Source organism: Ranitomeya variabilis, chromosome 5 (assembly GCF_051348905.1).
Source record: "Ranitomeya variabilis isolate aRanVar5 chromosome 5, aRanVar5.hap1, whole genome shotgun sequence".
Classification (NCBI taxonomy): Eukaryota; Metazoa; Chordata; class Amphibia; order Anura; family Dendrobatidae; genus Ranitomeya; species Ranitomeya variabilis.
In genome coordinates, this window is record NC_135236.1 from 39,565,646 (window position 1) to 39,586,626 (window position 20,981).

A 20,981-nucleotide genomic window follows, 5' to 3' on the forward strand; every position below is an offset into this window, starting at 1 on the left:
TGATGCTTGGGTTAAGTTTGAAACGAAAACTGCGTAATCCTACTAACAGTAGAATTACTCAACTTTGTTGCAACCTGGCAGCACAGGGTTTAACAAAGTGTTTTATTTAAATTATATAGATTAATATCTTATCAACAATACTTTGACGAGAAATATCCTTTGGGAATTGAGTTCCAATCATTAAAAAAATGAATCCACTGCGGGAACACCTAACAGTTTGTTTACGCCATTGTCATCTTTGAATTTGTAAAAGAAGAGGAATTATTACTAGATTTTTAATTTTAAACTTGAAATCAATGAATCTGAATGTGATGATCTTAATTCAGCCCTCTTTATGTCTTTTCTAAGCTGTGATTAAAAGTAGCAAATTTCCAGATGGGGTCCATATATTATCTCATGCACTTTTCATGTGAAGTATTGCAGCAAACATGCTTTTCAACTGACCTTGTGCACAATGGTAGCACTTCTGACTCAAGGTCATAAGGTTGCATGTTGATATCACATCAGGGTCAAGTAGCTCTTTCGACTATTCATAACTTGATAGATGATTGTGTTAAGATTGAAAACGGAAACTGCGTAATTCTACTGACAATAGAATAATTCGACTTTGTTGCCACCTGTAGGCAAAGTGTTTAAAAAAGGTGTTTTATTTAAATTATGTAGATTAAAATCTTATCAGCAATACTTTGGTGAGAAATATCATTTGAGAATTGAGTTCAAAACATAAAAAAATAATCCATGCCGGGAACAGCTAACACTTTGTTCATGCCATTGTCATCTTTGAATTTGTAAGAAAAGAGAGTTTATTACTAGATTTTACATTTTAAACGGGAAAACCCTGAATCTGAATGTCATGATCTTAATTCATCCTTGTTTATATCTTTCCCAAAATGTCATTAAAAGTAGCAAATTTCCAGATGGCTTCCATATATTATCTCATGCACTATTCATAAGAAGTAATGGAGCACACATGCTTTTCAATCGACCTCGTGGCGCAACGGTAGCGCGTCTGACTCCAGATCAGAAGGTTGCGTGTTCAAATCACGTCGGGGTCAATTAACTCTTTCATCTTTTCATAACTTGATTGATGCTTGGGTTAAGATTGAAACGGAAACTGCGTAATCTTACTAACAGTAGAATAACTCAACTTTGTTGCAACTTGGCAGCACAGGGTTTAACAAACTCTTTTATTTAAATTATATAGATTAATATCTTATCAACAATTCTTTGACGAGAAATATCCTTTGGGAATTGAGTTCAAAGCATTAAAAAAATGAATCCACTGCGGGAACACCTAACAGTTTGTTCACGCCATTGTCATCTTTGAATTTGTAAGAGAAGAGGTTTTATTACTAGATTTTTAATTTTAAACTGGAAATCAATGAATCTGAAAGTGATCATCTTAATTCAGCCCTCTTTATGTCTTTTCTAAACTGTGATTGAAAGTAGCAAATTTCCAGATGGCTTCCATATATTATCTCATGCACTTTTCTTGAGAAGTACTGGAGCACACATGCTTTTCAACTGACCTCGTGGTGCAAAGGTAGCGCGTCTGACTCCAGATCAGAAGGTTGCGTGTTCAAATCACGTCGGGGTCAATTAACTCAGCTTTTCATAACTTGATTGATGCTTGGGTTAAGATTGAAACGGAAACTGCGTAATCCTACTAACAGTAGAATAACTCAACTTTGTTGCAACCTGGCAGCACAGGGTTTAACAAAGTGTTTTATTTAAATTATATAGATTAATATCTTATCAACAATACTTTGACGAGAAATATCCTTTGGGAATTGAGTTCAAAGCATTAAAAAAATGAATCCACTGCGGGAACACCTAACAGTTTGTTCATGCCATTGTCATCTTTGAATTTGTAAGAGAAGAGGGATTATTACTAGATTTTTAATTTTAAACTTGAAATCAATGAATCCGAAAGTGATCATCTTAATTCAGCCCTCTTTATGTCTTTTCTAAACTGTGATTGAAAGTAGCAAATTTCCAGATGGCTTCCATATATTATCTCATGCACTTTTCTTGAGAAGTACTGGAGCACACATGCTTTTCAACTGACCTCGTGGTGCAAAGGTAGCGCGTCTGACTCCAGATCAGAAGGTTGCGTGTTCAAATCACGTCGGGGTCAATTAACTCAGCTTTTCATAACTTGATTGATGCTTGGGTTAAGATTGAAACGGAAACTGCGTAATCCTACTAACAGTAGAATAACTCAACTTTGTTGCAACCTGGCAGCACAGGGTTTAACAAAGTGTTTTATTTAAATTATATAGATTAATATCTTATCAACAATACTTTGACGAGAAATATCCTTTGGGAATTGAGTTCAAAGCATTAAAAAAATGAATCCACTGCGGGAACACCTAACAGTTTGTTCACGCCATTGTCATCTTTGAATTTGTAAGAGAAGAGGGATTATTACTAGATTTTTAATTTTAAACTTGAAATCAATGAATCCGAATGTGATGATCTTAATTCAGCCCTCTTTATGTCTTTTCTAAGCTGTGATTAAAAGTAGCAAATTTCCAGATGGGGTCCATATATTATCTCATGCACTTTTCACGTGAAGTATTGCAGCAAACATGCTTTTCAACTGACCTTGTGCACAATGGTAGCACTTCTGACTCAAGGTCATAAGGTTGCATGTTGATATCACATCAGGGTCAAGTAGCTCTTTCGTCTATTCATAACTTGATAGATGATTGTGTTAAGATTGAAAACGGAAACTGCGTAATTCTACTGACAATAGAATAATTCGACTTTGTTGCCACCTGTAGGCAAAGTGTTTAAAAAAGGTGTTTTATTTAAATTATGTAGATTAAAATCTTATCAACAATACTTTGGTGAGAAATATCATTTGAGAATTGAGTTCAAAACATAAAAAAATAATCCATGCCGGGAACAGCTGACACTTTGTTCATGCCATTGTCATCTTTGAATTTGTAAGAAAAGAGAGTTTATTACTAGATTTTACATTTTAAACTGGAAAAACCTGAATCTGAATGTCATGATCTTAATTCATCCTTGTTTATATCTTTCCCAAAATGTCATTAAAAGTAGCAAATTTCCAGATGGCTTCCATATATTATCTCATGCACTTTTCTTGAGAAGTACTGGAGCACACATGCTTTTCAACTGACCTCGTGGTGCAACGGTAGCGCGTCTGACTCCAGATCAGAAGGTAGCGTGTTCAAATCACGTCGGGGTCAATTAACTCTTTCATCTTTTCATAACTTGATTGATGCTTGGGTTAAGATTGAAACGAAAATTGCGTAATCCTACTAACAGTAGAATAACTCAACTTTGTTGCAACCTGTCAGCACAGGGTTTAACAAAGTGTTTTGTTTAAATTATATAGATTAATATCTTATCAACAATACTTTGACGAGAAATATCCTTTGGGAATTGAGTTCAAAGCATTAAAAAAATGAATCCACTGCGGGAACACCTAACAGTTTGTTCACGCCATTGTCATCTTTGAATTTGTAAGAGAAGAGGGATTATTACTAGATTTTTAATTTTAAACTGGAAATCAATGAATCCGAAAGTGTTGATCTTAATTCAGCCCTCTTTATGTCTTTTCTAAACTGTGATTGAAAGTAGCAAATTTCCAGATGGCTTCCATATATTATCTCATGCACTTTTCTTGAGAAGTACTGGAGCACACATGCTTTTCAACTGACCTCGTGGCGCAACGGTAGCGCATCTGACTCCAGATCAGAAGGTTGCGTGTTCAAATCACGTCGGGGTCAATTAACTCAGCTTTTCATAACTTGATTGATGCTTGGGTTAAGATTGAAACGGAAACTGCGTAATCTTACTAACAGTAGAATAACTCAACTTTGTTGCAACTTGGCAGCACAAGGTTTAACAAACTGTTTTTTTTAAATTATATAGATTAATATCTTATCAACAATACTTTGACGAGAAATATCCTTTGGGAATTGAGTTCAAAGCATTAAAAAAATGAATCCACTGTGGGAACACCTAACAGTTTGTTCACGCCATTGTCATCTTTGAATTTGTAAGAGAAGAGGGATTATTACTAGATTTTTAATTTTAAACTTGAAATCAATGAATCCGAATGTGATGATCTTAATTCAGCCCTCTTTATGTCTTTTCTAAGCTGTGATTAAAAGTAGCAAATTTCCAGATGGGGTCCATATATTATCTCATGCACTTTTCATGTGAAGTATTGCAGCAAACATGCTTTTCAACTGACCTTGTGCACAATGGTAGCACTTCTGACTCAAGGTCATAAGGTTGCATGTTGTTATCACTAGGGTTGAGCGAAACGGGTCGATCATTTTCAAAAGTCGCTGACTTTTGGCTAAGTCGGCGTCTCATGAAACCCGATCCGATCCCTGTGCTTGTCGGCCATGCGGTACGCGACTTTCGCGCCAAAGTCGCGTTTCAATGACGCGAAAAGCGCCATTTCTCAGCCAATGAAGGTGAACGCAGAGTGTGGGCAGCATGATGACATAGATCCTGGTCCCCACCATCTTAGAGAAGGGCATTGCAGTGATTGGCTTGCTGTCTGCGGCGTCACAGGGGCTATAAAGGGGCGTTCCCGCCGACCGCCATCTTACTGCTGCTGATCTGAGCTTAGGGACAGGTTGCTGCCGCTTCGTCAGAAGCAGGGAGAGCGTTAGGCAGGGTCCACTAACCACCAAACCGCTTGTGCTGCAGCGATTTCCACTGTCCAACACCACCTTCGGTGTGCAGGGACTGTGGAAGCTATTTTTTTTTTTTTTCCCCTCAGCGCTGTAGCTCATTGGGCTGCCCTAGAAGGCTCCGTGATAGCTGTATTGCTGTGTGTACGCCACTGTGGAAACCAACTGCTTTTTTCAAAGCACATATCCTCTTGTTCCTTCCTTTCTGCACAGCTATCTTTTTTGTTTGTCCACACTTTTTATTTAATTTGTGCATCAGTCCACTCCTATTGCTGCCTGCCATACCTGGCTTAGATTACTGCAGGGAGATAGTAATTGTAGGACAGTCCCTGTTTTTTTTTTGTTTTTTTTGTGGGAGATTAAGATTGGCATTTCTGCTACAGTGCCATCCCTGTGTGTGCCATCTCTCACTGAGTGGGCCATAGAAAGCCTATTTATTTTTTCCGTGATTTGTGTTCTAAATTCTACCTCAACACAAAAACACTACATCAATCAGTGGGAGAAAAATATTGGCCTCAGTCAGGGCTTGTGTGCCACTGCTGTGTGTGCTATCTCTCATTCAGTGGGCTATAGAAAGCCTATTTATTTTTATTTTTTTTTAATATTATTTGGTTTCTAAAGTCTCCCTGAAAAAAAAAAAAAACCTAAAAAAACTGTGGGAGAGTAATATTGCCCTTTCAGCTTGTGTGCCAGTCTTGACTCCTGGGTGTGCCACCTCTCTCTCTCATTCAGTGGGCCATAGAAAGGCTATTTATTTTTTTGTTTTTTTTAATATTATTTGGTTTCTAAAGTCTCCCTGAAAAAAAAAAAAATACATAAAAAAACAGTGGGAGAGTAATATTACCCTTTCAGCTTGTGTGCCAGTCTTGACTCCTGGGTGTGCCACCTCTCTCTCTCATTCAGTGGGCCATAGAAAGGCTATTTTTTTTTTGGTTTTTTTAATATTATTTGGTTTCTAAAGTCTCCCTGAAAAAACAAAAAATACATAAAAAAACAGTGGGAGAGTAATATTGCCCTTTCAGCTTGTGTGCCAGTCTTGACTCCTGGGTGTGCCACCTCTCTCTCTCATTCAGTGGGCCATAGAAAGGCTATTTATTTTTTTGTTTTTTTTTAATATTATTTGGTTTCTAAAGTCTCCCTGAAAAAAAAAAATACATAAAAAAACAGTGGGAGAGTAATATTGCCCTTTCAGCTTGTGTGCCAGTCTTGACTCCTGGGTGTGCCACCTCTCTCTCTCATTCAGTGGGCCATAGAAAGGCTTTTTTTTTTTTTTGGTTTTTTTAATATTATTTGGTTTCTAAAGTCTCCCTGAAAAAAACAAAAAATACATAAAAAAACAGTGGGAGAGTAATATTGCCCTTTCAGCTTGTGTGCCAGTCTTGACTCCTGGGTGTGCCACCTCTCTCCCTCTCATTCAGTGGGCCATAGAAAGCCTATTTATTTATTTTTTTAAATATTATTGGGTTTCTAAAGTCTCCCTTAAAAAAAAAAAAAAAACATAAAAAAACAGTGGGAGAGTAATATTGCCCTTTCAGCTTGTGTGCCAGTCTTGACTCCTGGGTGTGCCACCTCTCTCCCTCTCATTCAGTGGGCCATAGAAAGCCTATTTATTTTTTTTTTTAAATATTATTGGGTTTCTAAAGTCTCCCTTAAAAAACAAAAAATACATAAAAAAACAGTGGGAGAGTAATATTGCCCTTTCAGCTTGTGTGCCAGTCTTGACTCCTGGGTGTGCCACCTCTCTCTCATTCAGTGGGCCATAGAAAGCATTTTTTTTTTCCTTGATTTGTGTTCTAAAATCTACCTCAACACAAAAACACTACATCAATCAGTGGGAGAAAAATATTGGCCTCAGCCAGGGCTTGTGTGCCACTGCTGTGTGTGCTATCTCTCATTCAGTGGGCTATAGAAAGCCTATTTATTTATGTATTTTTTTTCTTATTATTTGGTTTCTAAAGTCTCCCTGAAAAAAAAAAAAAATAAATAAAAAAACAGTGGGAGAGTAATATTGCCCTTTCAGCTTGTGTGCCAGTCTTGACTCCTGGGTGTGCCACCTCTCTCCCTCTCATTCAGTGGGCCATAGAAAGCCTTTTTTTTTTTTTTTTTTTAAATATTATTGGGTTTCTAAAGTCTCCCTTAAAAAACAAAAAATACATAAAAAAACAGTGGGAGAGTAATATTGCCCTTTCAGCTTGTGTGCCAGTCTTGACTCCTGGGTGTGCCACCTCTCTCTCTAATTGTGGGCCATACAAAGCCTTTTTTTTTTTTTTTTTAAATATTATTGGGTTTCTAAAGTCTCCCTTAAAAAACAAAAAATACATAAAAAACAGTGGGAGAGTAATATTGCCCTTTCAGCTTGTGTGCCAGTCTTGACTCCTGGGTGTGCCACCTCTCTCTCTCATTCAGTGGGCCATAGAAAGGCTATTTTTTTTTTTGTTTTTTTAATATTATTTGGTTTCTAAAGTCTCCCTGAAAAAAAAAAAAAAAACATAAAAAAAACAGTGGGAGAGTAATATTGCCCTTTCAGCTTGTGTGCCAGTCTTGACTCCTGGGTGTGCCACCTCTCTCCCTCTCATTCAGTGGGCCATAGAAAGCCTATTTATTTTTTTTTAAAATATTATTGGGTTTCTAAAGTCTCCCTTAAAAAACAAAAAATACATAAAAAAACAGTGGGAGAGTAATATTGCCCTTTCAGCTTGTGTGCCAGTCTTGACTCCTGGGTGTGCCACCTCTCTCTCTCATTCAGTGGGCCATAGAAAGGCTATTTTTTTTTTTTGGTTTTTTAATATTATTTGGTTTCTAAAGTCTCCCTGAAAAAAAAAAAAAAAAAAAAAAAAACAGTGGGAGAGTAATATTGCCCTTTCAGCTTGTGTGCCAGTCTTGACTCCTGGGTGTGCCACCTCTCTCTCTCATTCAGTGGGCCATAGAAAGGCTATTTTTTTTTTGTTTTTTTTAATATTATTTGGTTTCTAAAGTCTCCCTGAAATAAAAAAAAAACTTAAAAAAACAGTGGGAGAGTAATATTGCCCTTTCAGCTTGTGCGCCAGTCTTGACTCCTGGGTGTGCCACCTCTCTCTCTCTAATTGTGGGCCATAGAAAGCCTTTTTTTTTTTTTTTTAATATTATTTGGTTTCTAAAGTCTCCCTGAGAAAAAAAAATAAATAAATTAGGTGGGAGATTAATATTGACATTAGTGCTTGAGTGACAGTCCTGCGTGTGTGTCATCTCTGTGATTTTGTGCCACAGAAAACAGAGTGTGTAACATTGTGCCTGATTTTCCTTGTGGTCTCACCAACCTGTTAAGGGATATTGAAATCATACTGAAGTTATAGCTCACCGTGTAAGTTGTTTGACAGCAACAAATAAAGTTACTTTGGTTAAGATTTTAAAACAATGAGGAAGTCTGGTGCAAGAGGTCGTCGTGGGCGTTCATTGTCAGCTGGTAATGATGGTAGTGGTAGTGGAGCATCAGGTGGTCGTGGGGATAAAAATATTCCACCTAAGTCTGGAGCTGTGGAGCCAGTTTCGTCGTCAGGCTACACAAGGCCTCGAACGCTCTCTTTTCTGGGAGTAGGAAAACCGCTTTTAAAGGCGGAGCAGCAACAGCAAGTTTTGGCTTACATTGCAGACTCAGCCTCTAGCTCTTTTGCCTCCTCTTCAGAAACTGGTAAATGTAAAAGCAGCGCGTCGCTTGTGGATGTTCACGGTCAGGGACAAGTCGCTTCCTTGTCCTCCTCAGCAAAAACTACAACAAGAGAGAAGGATGCAGCAGGCGACACAATGGGTCACTCCATGGAGCTCTTTACACATACCGTCCCTGGCTTAGAAAGTGAAACATTTAACAGGCCATGCCCATTACAAGTAGATTCTGACATGAAGTGCACTGATGCACAGCCACAGCCAGAGTACTATTCTGCTCCTTTGACTCAGACCACCACATTGCCCTCTCAGGGTACAGATCCACAATCAGACCCTGATGAGACTATGTTGCCCCGCCACGAACGCTATACCACCGACCGACACAGTGACACAGACGAAGTTGCACACGAGCTCGAAGAGGAGGTAATAGATGACCCAGTTATTGACCCCGATTGGCAGCCATTGGGGGAACAGGGTGCAGGCGGCAGTAGTTCAGAAGCGGAGGTGGAGGAGGGGCCGCAGCAGGCATCAACATCGCAACAGGTTCCATCTGCCGGGCCCGTATCTGGCCCAAAACGCGTGTCAAAGCCAAAACCTGTTGGAGCACAGCGTTGCCATCCGGTTAAAGCTCAGTCTGCAATCCCTGAAAAGGGATCCGAGTCTAGGAAGAGTGCAGTCTGGCATTTTTTTAAACAACATCCAACTGATCAGCGCAAAGTCATCTGTCAAAAATGTTCAACTAGCTTAAGCAGAGGTCAGAATCTGAAAAGTCTAAATACTAGTTGCATGCATAGACACTTAACCACCATGCATTTTCAAGCCTGGACTAACTACCAAACGTCCCTCAAGGTTGTAGCACCCTCGGCCAATGAAGCTAGTCAGCAACGCAACATCCCTTCCGTCACTGTAAGGCCACCATTTTCCGCACCACCGGCAGTATCTGTGCAGGTTTCTTTGCCAGCCAAAAGCAGTCAGGGTCAGGGAATCACCAGTTTTGTAGGAGGAAATATTGCATCTAGGGCACCGGCGGAAACAATACCGTCTCCAACCGTCTCTCAGTCTGCCATGTACACCGGCACACCCGAAAGTTCCACGATCTCCAGCTCTCCAGTCCAGCTCACCCTACATGAGACTCTGGTTAGAAAAAGGAAGTACTTATCCTCGCATCCGCGTACACAGTGTTTTAACGCCCACATAGCTAGACTAATCTCGTTAGAGATGATGCCCTACCGGTTAGTTGAAAGCGAAGCTTTCAAAGCCCTGATGGAGTACGCTGAACCACGATACGAGCTACCCAGTCGACACTTTTTTTCCAGAAAAGCCATCCCAGCCCTGCACCAGCATGTTAAACAGCGCATCGTCCATGCACTCAGGCAATCTGTGAGTACAAAGGTGCACCTGACTACAGATGCATGGACCAGTAGGCATGGCCAGGGACGTTATGTGTCCATCACGGCACACTGGGTGAATGTGGTGGATGCAGGGTCCACAGGCGACATCAATTTAGGGACAGTTGTGCCTAGCCCACGGTCTAGGAAACAGTTGGCTGTAGGCGTTCGCACCCCCTCCTCCTCCTCCTCCTCGTCCTCCTGCAGAAGCTACAGCTCTTCCACAGAACGCAGTCTGCCAACCACTCCATCGGCAGATGACACTGTTGCACACCAGTTGTCCCATTATGGGCCAGCTACTGCCAAGCGTCAGCAGGCTGTATTGGCTATGAAGTGTTTGGGCGACAACAGACACACCGCAGAAGTTCTGTCCGAGTTCTTGCAACAAGAAACGCAGTCGTGGCTGGGCACAGTAGATCTTGAGGCAGGCAAGGTAGTGAGTGATAACGGAAGGAATTTCATGGCTGCCATCTCCCTTTCCCAAGTGAAACACATTCCTTGCCTGGCTCACACCTTAAACCTGGTGGTGCAGTGCTTATTGAAAACTTATCCTGGGTTCTCCGACCTGCTCCTCAAAGTGCGTGCACTTTGCTCACATATCCGACGTTCGCCTGTACACGCCAGCCCTATGCAGACCTATCAGCGGTCTTTGAACCTTCCCCAGCATCGCCTAATCATAGACGTTGCAACAAGGTGGAACTCAACACTGCACATGCTTCAGAGACTGTGCGAACAGAGGCGTGCTGTTATTTATTTGTGGGAGGATACACGGGCAGGCAGTAGGATGGCAGACATGGAGTTGTCAGGTGTGCAGTGGTCTAAGATACAAGACATGTGTCAAGTCCTTCAGTGTTTTGAGGAATGCACACGGCTGGTTAGTGCAGACAACGCCGTAATAAGCATGAGCATCCCCCTAATGCGTCTGCTGATGCAAAGTTTGACGCACATAAAGGAGCAGGCGTCTGCACCAGAGGAAGAGGAAAGCCTTGATGACAGTCAGCCATTGTCTGGTCAGGGCAGTGTACAGGACGAGGTAGCGGGCGAAGAGGAGGTGGAGGACGAGGAGGATGATGGGGATGAGTATATTTTTAATGCCGAACCTTTCCCGGGGGCACAGGAAATTGGTTGCGTGTCACGGCCGGGTTCTGGTTTTTTGAGGGACACAAGTGACGTAGATTTGCCTGCAACTGCCCCTCAACCAATCACAACCAGAGATTTGACAACTGGAACTTTGGCCCACATGGCGGATTATGCCTTACGTATCCTAAAAAGGGACACACGCATTACGAAAATGATGAACGATGACGATTACTGGTTGGCCTGCCTCCTTGATCCACGCTATAAAGGCAAATTGCAAAATATTATGCCACATGAGAACTTGGAACTAATATTAGCAACCAAACAATCAACTCTTGTTGACCGTTTGCTTCAGGCATTCCCAGCACACAGCGCACGTGATCGTTCTCACACGAGCTCCAGGGGGCAGCAGACTAGGAGTGTTAGGGGTGCACACATCAGAAGTGGCGTTGGACAGAGGGGTTTTCTGACCAGGTTGTGGAGTGATTTTGCTATGACCGCAGACAGGACAGGTACTGCTGCATCAATTGAAAGTGACAGGAGACAACATTTGTCCAGTATGGTTACTAACTATTTTTCATCCCTTATCGATGTTCTCCCTCAACCGTCATTCCCATTTGATTACTGGGCCTCCAAATTAGACACCTGGCCAGAATTGGCAGAATATGCATTGCAGGAGCTTGCTTGCCCGGCAGCAAGTGTCCTATCAGAAAGAGTATTCAGTGCTGCAGGTTCAATATTAACCGAAAAAAGGACTCGTCTGGCTACCCAAAATGTTGACGATCTAACATTCATTAAAATGAACCACAACTGGATTTCGAAATCTTTTGCCCCACCTTGCCCGGCCGACACCTAGCTTTCCTATGAAAGGCTCTTGCCTGTGAATTACTTTTCTAATGTCTAATTTGCTGCAGCTGATTGTACAGCATACGACATGTTTACACCTCCCTAAATGGCCAAACTCCCCACACGGGGCCGTGGTATCGCGACTTGGCGCAAGCACCCGTGAGACTGCTGTTTGTCTGAAGAGGTGGGTGTGCTCGCTTTTGGTTGACGGCATTGCTACTGGGTCCCTCATAGTACAATGTAGTGTCTCTGGCGGTGGTGGTGCGCACCCAACGTCAGACACACCGTTGTAACATGAGGGGCCCTGGGGCGGTCCCGCCGGCCTCTAGAGAGTTCCCCCCTACCCCAGCTCAAAATGTGCTCTACCACATGCAAAATTATGTCGCACAGCTCCACCAATCTTTAGTCTATTCGCTGACATCATTCAATGTCTGGCACTGACAATACAAATTTGTAGACATCTATGATGCAACTTAAAGTAGTCTGTGTCTGTGTCCTATATTGGCACCATTAAATAGTTACTGCCAAATTACTATGTCAGAAACTCAGCAGATGAGCCCACCCCTGTACCTAAGTATGCCACCTTTTTTTTTGTTTTGGTTGTTTTGCGAGACATTAACATCTATTTATATTTTGGGAGTACTGGGACAGACACTCCTTGCACTACTCCTCCACTCACCACCAAGCTGCCCGTGTATCCATGTAACCGCTGTAAAACTGCCATGAGCCTATTGTTTGTTATTTTAGGCCTTTGATAGCCTGTCTGCGGTCCCTACTTTAAATACTCCTCCACTCACCACCAAGCTGCCTGCCCGTGTATCCATGTAACCGCTGTAAAACTGCCATGAGCCTATTGTTTGTTATTTTAGGCCTTTGAAGCCTGTCTGCGGTCCCTCCTTCCACTAGTCCTCCACTGACCAGACCACTGCTGCCCGTGTACCCCTGGAACCAATTATAAAGTGCCTACAGCCAGCCCATTTTTTTATGTTAGGCCTTTGAAGCCTGTCTGCGGTCCCTCCTTCCACTAGTCCTCCACTGACCAGACCACTGCTGCCCGTGTACCCCTGGAACCAATTATAAAGTGCCTACAGCCAGCCCATTTTTTTATGTTAGGCCTTTGAAGCCTGTCTGCGGTCCCTCCTTCCACTAGTCCTCCACTGACCAGACCACTGCTGCCCGTGTACCCCTGGAACCAATTATAAAGTGCCTACAGCCAGCCCATTTTTTTATGTTAGGCCTTTGAAGCCTGTCTGCGGTCCCTCCTTCCACTAGTCCTCCACTGACCAGACCACTGCTGCCCGTGTACCCCTGGAACCAATTATAAAGTGCCTACAGCCAGCCCATTTTTTTATGTTAGGCCTTTGAAGCCTGTCTGCGGTCCCTCCTTCCACTAGTCCTCCACTGGCCAGACCACTGCTGCCCGTGTACCCCTGGAACCAATTATAAAGTGCCTACAGCCAGCCCATTTTTTTATGTTAGGCCTTTGAAGCCTGTCTGCGGTCCCTCCTTCCACTAGTCCTCCACTGGCCAGACCACTGCTGCCCGTGTACCCCTGGAACCAATTATAAAGTGCCTACAGCCAGCCCATTTTTTTATGTTAGGCCTTTGAAGCCTGTCTGCGGTCCCTCCTTCCACTAGTCCTCCACTGACCAGACCACTGCTGCCCGTGTACCCCTGGAACCAATTATAAAGTGCCTACAGCCAGCCCATTTTTTTATGTTAGGCCTTTGAAGCCTGTCTGCGGTCCCTCCTTCCACTAGTCCTCCACTGACCAGACCACTGCTGCCCGTGTACCCCTGGAACCAATTATAAAGTGCCTACAGCCAGCCCATTTTTTTATGTTAGGCCTTTGAAGCCTGTCTGCGGTCCCTCCTTCCACTAGTCCTCCACTGGCCAGACCACTGCTGCCCGTGTACCCCTGGAACCAATTATAAAGTGCCTACAGCCAGCCCATTTTTTTATGTTAGGCCTTTGAAGCCTGTCTGCGGTCCCTCCTTCCACTAGTCCTCCACTGGCCAGACCACTGCTGCCCGTGTACCCCTGGAACCAATTATAAAGTGCCTACAGCCAGCCCATTTTCTTATGTTAGGCCTTTGAAGCCTGTCTGCGGTCCCTACTTTAAATACTCCTCCACTCACCACCAAGCTGCCTGCCCGTGTATCCATGTAACCGCTGTAAAACTGCCATGAGCCTATTGTTTGTTATGTTAGGCCTTTGATAGCCTGTCTGCGGTCCCTACTTTAAATACTCCTCCACTCACCACCAAGCTGCCTGCCCGTCTATCCATGTAACCGCTGTAAAACTGCCATGAGCCTATTGTTTGTTATGTTAGGCCTTTGATAGCCTGTCTGCGGTCCTTACTTTAAATACTCCTCCACTCACCACCTAGCTGCCTGTGTATCCATGTAACCGCTGTAAAACTGCAATGAGCCTATTGTTTGTTATTTTAGGCCTTTGATAGCCTGTCTGCGGCCCCTACTTGCAATACTCCTCCACTGACCACAATGCTGCCTGGAGTGCCTGCCTGTGTATCCATGTAACCGATGTAAAACTGCCATGACTGCCTACTGTTTGTTATTTTAGGCCTTTGATAGCCTGTCTGCAGCCCCTACTTGCAATACTCCTCCACTGACCACAATGCTGCCTGGAGTGCCTGCCTGTGTATCCATGTAACCGATGTAAAACTGCCATGACTGCCTACTGTTTGTTATTTTAGGCCTTTGATAGCCTGTCTGCGGCCCCTACTTGCAATACTCCTCCACTGACCACAATGCTGCCTGCCTGTGTATCCATGTAACCGATGTAAAACTGCCATGACTGCCTACTGTTTGTTATTTTAGGCCTTTGATAGCCTGTCTGCGGCCCCTACTTGCAATACTCCTCCACTGACCACAATGCTGCCTGGAGTGCCTGCCTGTGTATCCATGTAACCGATGTAAAACTGCCATGACTGCCTACTGTTTGTTATTTTAGGCCTTTGATAGCCTGTCTGCGGCCCCTACTTGCAATACTCCTCCACTGACCACAATGCTGCCTGGAGTGCCTGCCTGTGTATCCATGTAACCGATGTAAAACTGCCATGACTGCCTACTGTTTGTTATTTTAGGCCTTTGATAGCCTGTCTGCGGCCCCTACTTGCAATACTCCTCCACTGACCACAATGCTGCCTGGAGTGCCTGCCTGTGTATCCATGTAACCGATGTAAAACTGCCATGAGTGCCTACTGTTTGTTATTTTAGGCCTTTGATAGCCTGTCTGCAGCCCCTACTTGCAATACTCCTCCACTGACCACACCAATGCTGCCCGTGTACCCCTGGAACCTATTTAAAAGTTCATAGAGCCTAGTTATATATTTTATTTACTATTAATAAGGCCATGATGGACTACGCTGTACCACGCTACAAGCTAACCAGTCGACACTTCTTTTGCGAGAAAAGCCATCCCAACCCTCCACCAGCATGTAGAAGACCGCATTGTCCATGCACTCTGGCAATCTGTGAGTACAAAGGTGCACCTGACAACAGACGCATGGACCTGTAGGCATGGCCACGGAAGATTATGTGTCCATTACGGCGCAATGGGTTAATGTGTTGGATGCATGGTCCACAGGGGACAGCCTACTAAGTCTGTCTGCAGTCCCTAATTCAAATTGTCCTCCACTGTCTAAATCGGAGCTTCCACCTTCTGGCTTTCGGCCTATAGTATCAGAAATTAAACTGCATTTGGCCTTCAACTTTGGTTAGGGCCTACTAACGGCTTCTGCCCCTCCCTGGTGTTGCCCTCAACTAAATAAAGCTGAGCTTCAACCTTCTGCTCCAAATTACCATTTTAAAAAATGCAATAGGCTTTTCCGGCCTACTAAAGGTGTCTATCTGTGTGCCCCTGCCTGGTGTTGTCCTCAACTAAATAAAGCTGAGCTTCAACCTTCTGCTCCAAATTACCATTTTAAAAAATGCAATAGGCTTTTCCGGCCTACTAAAGGTGTCTGTCTGTGTGCCCCTGCCTGGTGTTGTCCTCAACTGAATAAAGCTGAGCTTCAACCTTCCGGCTCTCATTAAGTGGTTTTTAAAAAACAAAATGGTGGTTAGGGCCTACTAACGGCTTCTGCCCCTCCCTGGTGTTGCCCTCAACTAAATAAAGCTGAGCTTCAACCTTCTGCTCCAAATTACCATTTTAAAAAATGCAATAGGCTTTTCCGGCCTACTAAAGGTGTCTGTCTGTGTGCCCCTGCCTGGTGTTGTCCTCAACTAAATAAAGCTGAGCTTCAACCTTCTGCTCCAAATTACCATTTTAAAAAATGCAATAGGCTTTTCCGGCCTACTAAAGGTGTCTGTCTGTGTGCCCCTGCCTGGTGTTGTCCTCAACTAAATAAAGCTGAGCTTCAACCTTCTGCTCCAAATTACCATTTTAAAAAATGCAATAGGCTTTTCCGGCCTACTAAAGGTGTCTGTCTGTGTGCCCCTGCCTGGTGTTGTCCTCAACTAAATAAAGCTGAGCTTCAACCTTCTGCTCCAAATTACCATTTTAAAAAATGCAATAGGCTTTTCCGGCCTACTAAAGGTGTCTGTCTGTGTGCCCCTGCCTGGTGTTGTCCTCAACTGAATAAAGCTGAGCTTCAACCTTCCGGCTCTCATTAAGTGGTTTTTAAAAAACAAAATGGTGGTTAGGGCCTACTAACGGCTTCTGCCCCTCCCTGGTGTTGCCCTCAACTAAATAAAGCTGAGCTTCAACCTTCTGCTCCAAATTACCATTTTAAAAAATGCAATAGGCTTTTCCGGCCTACTAAAGGTGTCTGTCTGTGTGCCCCTGCCTGGTGTTGTCCTCAACTGAATAAAGCTGAGCTTCAACCTTCCGGCTCTCATTAAGTGGTTTTTAAAAAACAAAATGGTGGTTAGGGCCTACTGTTGTGAATTTGCTTTTTGCTCCCTCTAGTGGTTACTAGTTTTTTGACTCTGGTTTTTCTGTCATTCCTTTTATCCGCACCTGGGTCGTTAGTTAGGGGTGTTGCTATATAAGCTCCCTGGACCTTCAGTTCAATGCCTGGCAACGTAGTTATCAGAGCTAGTCTGCTGTGCTCTTGTCTACTGATCCTGGTTCCAGTTATATCAGCTAAGTCTGCCTTTTGCTTTTTGCTATTTGTTTTGGTTTTGTATTTTTGTCCAGCTTGTTCCATATCTATATCCTGACCTTTGCTGGAAGCTCTAGGGGGCTGGTGTTCTCCCCCCGGACCGTTAGACGGTTCGGGGGTTCTTGAATTTCCAGTGTGGATTTTGATAGGGTTTTTGTTGACCATATAAGTTACCTTTCTTTATTCTGCTATCAGTAAGCGGGCCTCTCTGTGCTAAACCTGGTTCATTTCTGTGTTTGTCATTTCCTCTTACCTCACCGTCATTATTTGTGGGGGGCTTCTATCCAGCTTTGGGGTCCCCTTCTCTGGAGGCAAGAAAGGTCTTTGTTTTCCTCTACTAGGGGTAGCTAGATTCTCCGGCTGGCGCGTGTCATCTAGAATCAACGTAGGAATGATCCCCGGCTACTTCTAGTGTTGGCGTTAGGAGTAGATATATGGTCAACCCAGTTACCACTGCCCTATGAGCTGGATTTTTGTATTCTGCAGACTTCCACGTTCCTCTGAGACCCTCGCCATTGGGGTCATAACAGTTTGCCAGGCCAGTATTAAATGTTTAATGCATTGCAGAAGAGGGATTATAAGAAAGAAGATTCTGAGTTTTTTTTTTCTCCTTCCCCTTTACCTCAGAGTGGCTATGCTTGCTGCAGACATGAATGTCCAGACCTTGATTACAAGTGTGGACCAGCTGGCTACTCGTGTGCAGGGCATACAAGACTATGTTATCAGAAATCCTAGGTCAGAACCTAAAATACCGATTCCTGAACTGTTTTCCGGAGACAGGTTTAAGTTTAGGAATTTCGTGAATAATTGTAAATTGTTTTTGTCCCTGAGACCCTGTTCATCAGGAGATTCTGCTCAGCAAGTAAAAATTGTTATTTCGTTCTTACGGGGCGACCCTCAGGATTGGGCTTTTTCGCTGGCGCCAGGAGATCCGGCATTGGCTGATCTTGATGCGTTTTTTCTGGCGCTCGGTTTACTTTATGAGGAACCCAATCTTGAGATTCAGGCAGAAAAGGCCTTGCTGTCTATGTCTCAGGGGCAGGACGAGGCTGAAGTGTATTGCCAAAAATTTCGGAAATGGTCCGTGCTGACACATTGGAACGAGTGTGCACTGGCCGCTAATTTTAGAAATGGCCTTTCTGAAGCCATTAAGAATGTTATGGTGGGTTTTCCCATTCCCACAGGTCTGAATGATACTATGGCACTGGCTATTCAAATTGACCGGCGGTTGCGGGAGCGCAAAACCGCAAATTCCCTCATGGTGTTGTCTGAACAGACACCTGATTTAATGCAATGTGATAGAATCCTGACTAGAAATGAGCGGAAAATTCATAGACGCCGGAATGGCTTGTGCTACTACTGTGGTGATTCTACACATGTTATCTCAGCATGCTCTAAACGTATAGCTAAGGTTGTTAGTCCTGTCACCGTTGGTAATTTGCAACCTAAATTTATTCTGTCTGTAACTTTGATTTGCTCACTGTCATCTTATCCTGTCATGGCGTTTGTAGATTCAGGTGCTGCCCTGAGTCTCATGGATCTCTCATTTGCTAAGCGCTGTGGATTTACTCTTGAACCATTAGAAAATCCTATTCCTCTTAGGGGTATTGATGCTACACCATTGGCAGCAAATAAACCGCAGTATTGGACTCAGGTTACCATGTGCATGACTCCTGAACACCGCGAGGTGATACGTTTCCTGGTTTTACATAAAATGCATGATTTGGTCGTTTTAGGGCTGCCATGGTTACAGACCCATAATCCAGTCCTAAACTGGAAGGCTATGTCAGTCTCAAGTTGGGGCTGTCGTGGTATTCATGAGGATTCCCTGCCTGTGTCTATTGCTTCTTCTACGCCTTCGGAAGTTCCGGAGTATTTGTCTGATTATCAGGATGTCTTCAGTGAGTCTGAGTCCAGTACACTGCCTCCTCATAGGGACTGTGACTGTGCTATAGATTTGATCCCAGGCAGTAAATTTCCTAAGGGAAGACTGTTTAATCTGTCGGTACCTGAACATACCGCTATGCGTTCATATATCAAGGAGTCTCTGGAAAAAGGACATATTCGTCCGTCTTCTTCCCCTCTTGGTGCGGGATTCTTTTTTGTGGCAAAAAAGGACGGATCTTTGAGACCTTGTATTGATTATCGGCTTTTAAATAAGATCACTGTCAAATTTCAGTATCCTTTACCGCTGTTGTCTGACTTGTTTGCCCGGATTAAGGGTGCCAAGTGGTTCACCAAGATAGACCTTCGTGGTGCGTACAACCTTGTGCGCATTAAGCAAGGTGATGAATGGAAAACCGCATTCAATACGCCCGAAGGTCATTTTGAGTACTTGGTGATGCCTTTTGGGCTCTCCAATGCGCCTTCAGTTTTTCAGTCCTTTATGCATGACATTTTCCGGAAGTATCTGGATAAATTTTTGATTGTTTATCTGGATGATATTTTGGTTTTTTCTGATGATTGGGATTCGCATGTGGAGCAGGTCAGGTTGGTCTTTAAAATTTTGCGTGAAAATTCTTTGTTTGTCAAGGGCTCAAAGTGTCTCTTTGGTGTACAGAAGGTTCCCTTTTTGGGGTTCATTTTTTCCCCTTCTGCTGTGGAGATGGACCCAGTCAAGGTCCGAGCTATTCTTGATTGGACTCAGCCCTCGTCAGTTAAGAGTCTTCAGAAGTTCTTGGGCTTCGCTAACTTCTACCGTCGTTTTATCGCTAATTTTTCTAGCATTGTGAAACCTTTGACGGATATGACCAAGAAGGGCTCCGATGTAGCTAACTGGGCTCCTGCTGCCGTGGAGGCTTTCCAGGAGTTGAAACGCCGGTTTACTTCGGCGCCTGTTTTGTGCCAGCCTGACGTCTCACTTCCCTTTCAGGTTGAGGTGGATGCTTCGGAGATTGGGGCAGGGGCCGTTTTGTCGCAGAGAGGCCCTGGTTGCTCTGTTATGAAGCCTTGTGCCTTTTTCTCTAGGAAGTTTTCGCCTGCCGAGCGAAATTATGATGTGGGCAATCGGGAGTTGTTGGCCATGAAATGGGCATTTGAGGAGTGGCGTCATTGGCTCGAGGGTGCTAAGCATCGTGTGGTGGTCTTGACTGATCACAAAAATCTGATGTATCTCGAGTCTGCTAAACGCCTTAATCCGAGACAGGCCCGCTGGTCATTGTTTTTCTCCCGCTTTGATTTTGTTGTCTCGTATTTACCAGGTTCAAAGAATGTGAAGGCCGATGCTCTTTCTAGGAGCTTTGTGCCTGATGCTCCTGGAGTCGCTGATCCTGTTGGTATTCTTAAAGATGGAGTTATCTTGTCAGCTATTTCTCCGGATCTGCGACGTGTGTTGCAGAGATTTCAGGCTGATAGGCCTGAGTCTTGTCCACCTGACAGACTGTTTGTCCCGGATAAGTGGACCAGCAGAGTCATTTCCGAGGTTCATTCCTCGGTGTTGGCAGGTCACCCGGGAATTTTTGGCACCAGAGATCTGGTGGCCAGGTCCTTTTGGTGGCCTTCCTTGTCAAGGGATGTGCGGTCATTTGTGCAGTCCTGTGGGACTTGTGCTCGAGCTAAGCCTTGCTGTTCTCGTGCCAGCGGTTTGCTCTTGCCCTTGCCTGTCCCGAAGAGACCTTGGACACATATCTCCATGGATTTCATTTCTGATCTTCCGCTATCTCAGGGCATGTCCGTTATCTGGGTGATATGTGATCGCTTCTCCAAGATGGTCCATTTGGTTCCTTTGCCTAAGCTGCCTTCCTCTTCCGATCTGGTTCCTGTGTTTTTCCAGAACGTGGTTCGTTTGCACGGCATCCCTGAGAATATTGTGTCAGACAGAGGATCCCAGTTCGTTTCCAGGTTCTGGCGATCCTTTTGTAGTAGGATGGGCATTGATTTGTCGTTTTCGTCTGCTTTCCATCCTCAGACTAATGGACAGACGGAGCGAACCAATCAGACTTTGGAGGCTTATTTGAGGTGTTTTGTCTCTGCTGATCAGGACGATTGGGTGACATTCTTGCCGTTGGCTGAGTTTGCCCTTAATAATCGGGCTAGTTCCGCCACCTTGGTTTCGCCTTTTTTCTGCAACTCTGGTTTCCATCCTCGCTTTTCTTCGGGTCATGTGGAGCCTTCTGACTGTCCTGGGGTGGATTCTGTGGTGGATAGGTTGCAGCAGATCTGGAATCATGTGGTGGACAACTTGAAGTTGTCACAGGAGAAGGCTCAGCGCTTTGCCAACCG

At 43.9% G+C, this 20,981-nt stretch overlaps 5 non-coding genes across 5 annotated transcripts; all 5 read left to right on the forward strand.

Moving 5' to 3' along the window:
- The first annotated feature begins 983 nt into the window (after positions 1-983).
- Positions 984-1,055, forward strand: TRNAW-CCA (transfer RNA tryptophan (anticodon CCA)). The gene has a single exon. It is a non-coding gene; the product is annotated as a tRNA-Trp (tRNA).
- A 471-nt stretch (positions 1,056-1,526) lies between these two features.
- Positions 1,527-1,598, forward strand: TRNAW-CCA (transfer RNA tryptophan (anticodon CCA)). The gene has a single exon. It is a non-coding gene; the product is annotated as a tRNA-Trp (tRNA).
- Positions 1,599-2,065: 467 nt separating this feature from the next.
- TRNAW-CCA (transfer RNA tryptophan (anticodon CCA)) lies at positions 2,066-2,137 on the forward strand. The gene has a single exon. It is a non-coding gene; the product is annotated as a tRNA-Trp (tRNA).
- A 1,009-nt stretch (positions 2,138-3,146) lies between these two features.
- Positions 3,147-3,218, forward strand: TRNAW-CCA (transfer RNA tryptophan (anticodon CCA)). Its single transcript has one exon. It is a non-coding gene; the product is annotated as a tRNA-Trp (tRNA).
- Positions 3,219-3,689: 471 nt separating this feature from the next.
- On the forward strand, positions 3,690-3,761 carry TRNAW-CCA (transfer RNA tryptophan (anticodon CCA)). The gene has a single exon. It is a non-coding gene; the product is annotated as a tRNA-Trp (tRNA).
- Positions 3,762-20,981: the final 17,220 nt, after the last annotated feature.